At 35.9% G+C, this 6,841-nt stretch overlaps 1 non-coding gene across 1 annotated transcript; it reads right to left on the reverse strand.

The window, feature by feature from the left end:
* Positions 1–2,972: 2,972 nt before the first annotated feature.
* Positions 2,973–3,079, reverse strand: LOC128039470 (small nucleolar RNA R71). The gene has a single exon (XR_008193974.1). It is a non-coding gene; the product is annotated as a small nucleolar RNA R71 (small nucleolar RNA).
* Positions 3,080–6,841: the final 3,762 nt, after the last annotated feature.

Here is a 6,841-nt window from a genome sequence, read left to right on the forward strand (position 1 = left end):
GTTCAGAAGCACGAGCACCAGCTAGATCTTATGCGATCCATGCTTGAGATGAAGCTTCTGTGCCAGATGTTATTACTGGTACATTCTCTATCTTTAATACTAATGTTACTGCTTTGATTGACCCGGGGTCAACACATTTGTATGTATGCATGAATCTAGTGTCAAATAAGAAATGACCTTTTGAGTCTACTAAATTTGTGGTTAAAGTAATGAACCCGCTAGGTCAGTATGTGTTAGTTGATAAAGTTTGTAAAAACTATCCTTTGATGATTCGAGGTTTGCAACTTTCCAGGTGATTTGATGGTACTACACTTTGATGAGTTTCACATGATTTTGGGTATAGATTGGTTGACTTTGCATGAAGCCATCGTGAACTGTATACTAAAGCTTATTGTGTTACTGGAAACATGGAAATTTACACATTTTTACATACCCTTTTTAACATAAAATCATACAGTTTCGATAAAATTCTTGTCGAAAAAATAATTAATTTTTACAAAATAACTAAAGTGCACTTAAAATATGAACATGTTGAATTTTAGTTAATTTTATAATTAATTTTGATGAATTTCAGTTATTTTCGACAGATTTGCAGAAAGGGCAAAAAATGGCTCGGAACTGCTAGAAGCGCAAAACCGAGAAGCAATTTGAAGTATCGAGGAGAACTAAATTTCATCCCAAGACGATCCAAAATTATTTGTATTAATTCATAATATAATTAATCTTAATGTATATCCAATTTAATTTGGGTTAATAAATTATTATTAATTAATTATGAAAAAGTGATCCAGTTGAATTGAACAGAGTGAACTGAACAGACCAAGAAATGGACAGCCCAAAAATTGTCCTAAGAGCTGACCCGAATCAGCTTATTAGCTGATTATTTAATCTTACAAAGAGGCCCTTGAAGACTTGTTCAAGTTGCATTCAAACCCCTCAACAATTGGTGGCTTTATAGATTTTCCCCAAGCTTAAATTAGGAAAGTTGAAACTATCAACCTTGCCACATGATTGGCCGGCCAAGGCAGGGCTCTTTGGCTGATAATTTTATCTATTTTTAGTAGCCCTCCTCAGCTATAAAAACCCCCCCTTAGGCTGGTCATTTGAAAAACACACCTCAAGCATTCACATCTTTCCTCTCTTCTCTCCACTTTCTCTATTCTTTCCATTCCAAAATTCCCTTGCTGTTTTGTGATTTCTCCTCTTGAGAAAGGGGGATTCATCAGCTATTTGGAGCAGCAATTAATTGTTCACAGCAGCCTTGGTCGACGAGGACAACGAAGAAGGAAGAAAGGAGGAACTATTCAAGCCACAGAAAAACACCGGATTTGATTCTTGTTCCCTATCTTTTTAATTTTTGTTGTTGTTATGCTGAACATATCTATGAATATTTATGTTGTTGGAATGGTTAATTTCCTCAATTTAGCTTGAATTTAATTCGTAGGTTGATTGCATTTTGTTTGTTAAAAATATTAAAATTGTGTTATGTTGTTAGAGGACTCGATAAGATGCTTGATTAAGTAAAATCATGACTAAGTTATTCTTGCATTACAATTGTTAGGTAACTAATGAATTAATTATTTAAACGGATTGAAATTGTAATTAATGGACACAGTACTTAATCAGTGCATGTTTAATCATCTAAGGTAGCTGAGGGTTAAATTAGTAACGGTATCTGACGATACATTTACCTTGCATAACTTGCAAGATTATTGTGATTAAACTATTTCAAGGTAAGGACACTTTGTTACCTCACATATTCTTTTATGTGCTTATTAAATCGAGTTAATTGTTTGAATTGACATAGGGATATGTACAAGAGATTATTTTGATTTAATAAGTATGTATGTGCAATAACATATTTGTCTATTAAGATATGTTTAATCGGTTGAATTGACATACGGATATAGTCATGAGATAAATGTATTTTGGTAGGTGAGTATGTTCATAAATTAGCAAATTGCCGAGTTGCCGTGAACTTATTCGTAACAATATAAACATGAGTTTAATAATTCTAAGTTAAGAAATGTAATTAAACTAACACAATTATGTCATCTTATTAAAATCATATTTTGAAATCGTGCATTTGAGATTTATTTATTTAGTTCACTTAGTTTAAAATCTTAGTTTTTAATCACCCTCTTCAAACAAAATATTTTTCTTCACCAAAGTGTTTTAAATAGCATTCATAAATAATTCTTTTCACAGTCCCTGTGGGTACGATAACTGGACATTTACTTTTCACTTTATTACATGTTGCGATTGTGTACACTTGCATATTTTCGTCGTTCCGAGTTTTTGGCGTCGTTGTTGGGGACTGTGTTTTTAAAAAGTCATTATTTGTGAAGTTGTTAGATTCGCATTTTGGTTTATTTTTCTGTTCAAATTTTAGCTTAGTTAATTTTTCTGTGATTATTTCATGTGTTTATGAGTGTTGACCGAATCATCGATTTACTCCCTGTAGACCTTGAGATTGAATGAACTTTTCGACAGCCAAGAAGACAAGCCAGTCAGAGAAGGACTGAAGAGATGAACTTCAAAAACTTGAATCAAGGAAATGGACCAAACCTTACTCAAAATCCTATCCTTATTGCTGATGATAGGGATAGAGCTTTGAGATAGTATGTCATGCCAGTATTCAATGATTTTAATTCGGGTATTAGGAGTCCCGAAATTGAGGCACAACAGTTCGAGTTGAAGCCAGTCATGTTCCATATGCTTCAGACAGTGGCCAATTCAGTGGAATGCCTACCAAAGATCCTCAGTTACACTTAAGACTGTTTATGGAGGTGAGAGATTCTTTCAAGTTAGCCGGAGTAACCGTAGATGCATTACGATTGAAGCTATTCCCATATTCACTAAGGGACAGAGCTTGAGCTTGGTTGAACTCGTTACCACCAAACTCAATTTCAACATGGCAAGAGTTAGCAAAAAAATTCCTTATGAAGTATTTCCCGTCTAGCAAGAATGTTAAGTTGAGGAATGAGATCACTGCTTTCTAGCAAATGGAGAATGAGTCATTGTATGAGGCAAGGGAAAGGTACAAAGAATTATTACGGAAGTGCCCTCATTACGAAATCCCACATTGCATACAACTTGAGACATTTTATAATGGTCTCAATGCTCGCACGAGGATGGTAGTGGATGCTTCTGCTAATGGTGCTCTCATTTCTAAGTCTTATAATGAGGCTTATGAAACCATTGAGAGGATTACCAGCAACAATTATCAATGGCCAACCAATCGAGTAGCATCAAGAAGATGAGTTGCTGAAATACATGAAGTAGATGCTCTTACTACACTCATATCTCAAGTATCATCAATATCCTCAATGTTAAAAAATCTTACTACTGATGGGTGTAATAGTTTCGCAACATAGCCACTAAATCAATTTGAAAATGTAGCCTGTGCTTATTGTGGGGAAGGACATTTGTTCGAAGAATGTCCATCGAACCTAGAATCTATGTATTACATGGGTAACCAGAACCAAAATCAAGGAAGCCAAGGGTTGCAATCAAATTTCTATAACCCATCATGGCAAAACCACCAAAATTTTTCCTAGAATAACCAAGAGGCAAGAACCAGTAACAATTATGTCCGACCTAGATCGACCCAGCCACCTATTTTTTCCCAACAAACTCAAAAACTGACCCAAGTTGAACCATCCAATAGCCTAGAGAATCTATTGAAGGCATACATGGCAAAAAATGATGCCTCTGTAAGGAATTTGGAGAATCAAGTGGGCCAGCTTGCAACTGAACTCAGAAACTGACCACAAGGTGCTTTACCTAGTGATACGAAGAATTCAGGAATCCAGGGAAAGAGCATTGTAAAGCATTAACATTGAGGAGCGGAAAGACTTTAGAGCCCAATTCCGTCGAAGTTGAGAAGGGGCCAGCTGATGCTCAAGAATCAGAGAAAGTTCAACCAAGTGTTGAAATTCCAGTTTCACCAAAAATTGAATCTGTAAAATTTGACAAGGTAACTTCTAAACTAGCTAATTCTGATCAACTAATAACTCCGTTAGATGCAGAATTGCCACAGAAAATGAATCAACTAGTTCTAGTAAACAAACCTCCACCACCCTACCCTCAAAGACTTCAGAAGCAGAAGCAGGAAATTCAATTCAAGAAGTTCCTAAACATACTCCAGCAACTACATATCAACATCCCGTTGGTTGAAGCACTTGAACAAATACGAAACTACGTCAAATTCATGAAGGATATCCTGTCTAAGAAATGAAGGCTTGGAGAATTTGAGACGGTAGATCTCACAAAGGAATGCACTGCATATCTTCAAGACAAACTACCCCTAAAATTGAAGGATCCTAGATGTTTTACCATACCTTGCAATATTGGAGCAACATATTGTGGTAAGGCACTATGTGACTTGGGTGCGAGTATCAACTTAATGCCCATGTAAATATTTAGAAAGTTGGGGATAGGTGAATTAGACCTACTACGGTTACACTTCAATTAGCAGATCGATCCTTAGCACATCCAGAAGGAAAAATCGAGGACGTATTGGTACTGTAGACAAATTTATATTTTCTATTGACTTTGTGATTCTAGACTTTGAAGCAGACAAAGAGGTGACAATCATCCTAGGAAGACCATTCTTAGCAACCGGAAGGACCCTTATTGATGTGCAGAAGGGCGAGCTTACTATCGTGTTCAGGATGATCAGGTAACATTTAACGTTTTTAAGTCCATGCGATTTCCTACCACAATTGATGATTGTTCTGCAATGTCTGATTTAGAGGATTTAATCATGGAGAAGGAACTCAATTATGTTGAGGACCCATTGGAACAAATTTTGACATCAGATCCTCCAAATGATAAAGAGGAGGATGAATACTAAGCTTTGTTAGAAGCTAATCAAAAGGGATTTAATTCGCAATCCCGCTTTGAATATTTAGAGCTAGAGAAAATGGATTATGCCCAACCAAAAGCGTCAATTGAGGAGCCACCTAAATTAGAACTGAAGGTTCTTCCCTTACATTTGAGATATGTTTATTTAAGTAACTCTTCTACTCTGCTTGTGATTGTTTCAGCAGAATTAACTACTGAACAAGAAGAGAAACTCATCCTGGTGTTGAAACAATTCAAGAAGGCTATCAGATTGACCATAGGTGATATTCACGGAATTAGTCCATCTGTATGCATGCACATGATCATCTTAGAAGATAGGGAAAAAAGGGACGATTGACGGACAACGAAGACTGAACCCGATCATTAAGGACGTAGTCAAGAAAGAAATCATCAAGTGGTTAGATGCGGGTATAATTTGCCCCATCGCAGATTGTTCATGGATAAGTCTGGTCCAGTGCGTGCCAAAGAAAAGAGGTATCACGGTCATTGAAAATGAGAATAACGAGTTGATACCGACTAGAATGGTTACGGGATGGAGAATTTGCATCGATTACCGAAAGTTGAACAAGGCAACTAGGAAAGATCACTTTCCTTTGCCATTTTTGGACCAGATGCTGGATAGACTTGCAAGGTTAGACTATTACTTCTTTCTCGATGGATACTCGAGGTGTAATCAGATTACAGTAGCACCGGAAGATCAGGACAAGACAACATTCACTTGCCCGTACGGTACATTTGCATTTAGGTGCATGCTATTTTGTTTATGTAATGCACCTGCTACATTTCAAAGATGTATGATGTCTATTTTTACTGACATGGTTGAGAAATATTTGGAAGTTTTATGGATTATTTTTCAGTATTCGGAGATACATATGATGATTGTCTTGCCAATCTAGCCAAGGTACTAAGGCGATGCGAAGAAACAAACCTTGTACTTAACTAGGAAAAGTTCCATTTCATGGTACAAGAATATATTGTTCTAGGTCATTGGATAAAAAGACATGGCATCGAGGTAGATAAAGAAAAGCTAGATGTTATTGAGAAACTCCTAGCTCCAATATCTGTAAAGGGTGTTAGGAGCTTTTTGGGCCACGCCGGTTTCTATCGGAGATTTGTCAAGGACTTCTCCAAAGTTTCTAAACCCTTATTCAAATTATTGGAGAAGGACACGGCGTTTAAATTTGATGATGAGTTCTTAAGAGCTTTCAATGATTAGAAGAGTTAGTTAGTCTCGACACCCATAATAGTCACACCAGACTAGGATTTGCCATTTGAATTTATGTGTAACGCAAGTGACTTCGCAATCAGAGATGTCATGGGTCAGAGTAGGAACAATGTTTTTCATCCCATCTTGTAACATCCTGATTTAGGGCCTAGTCAAAATAGTAGTTTCGAGACCACAAATCCAATGAGGAAAATTTTATTTTTACTATATTTTTACGTTCAAAAAATTTGACGTTTGGGCACTCAATTTAGTCAAAAGGACTAAATTGTAAAAGGTACAAAAGTTAAGTTTTATATGTTAATGGTATTTAATTGTTATGGAACTATAAATTAGGGGTCCTTATATGGTAATTAGACCATTAGTTAGTGATGGACAAAAATGGACATGAGATAACTGAAATAGGATTTTTTAAGTAAGGGCACTTTAGTCATTTAGTAAATAAATAGAATTAAAAGGGAAAGAGGTGTAAAAATTTTGTTCATCATCCTTGCTTGCTACCAAAACTTGAAGGAAGCCATAACTAGGGCTTCTTCACTTTCTCAAGCTCATAGTAAGTGATTCCAAGCCCCATTTTTAATGTTCTTTACATTTTTGGAATCCCGGTAGCTTAATTTAGCTTATTTTAGCAATAATTTAACCTAGGGTTCATATTTAGAAAAATACCCATAGGTGAAATATGTTTATTATGATGTTTTATGGTAGAATATGAAGCTAAGAATTATTTTAAACAACTTTTGCTAGTCGACT

Source organism: Gossypium raimondii, chromosome 2 (assembly GCF_025698545.1).
Source record: "Gossypium raimondii isolate GPD5lz chromosome 2, ASM2569854v1, whole genome shotgun sequence".
In the NCBI taxonomy this organism is placed as follows: domain Eukaryota; kingdom Viridiplantae; phylum Streptophyta; class Magnoliopsida; order Malvales; family Malvaceae; genus Gossypium; species Gossypium raimondii.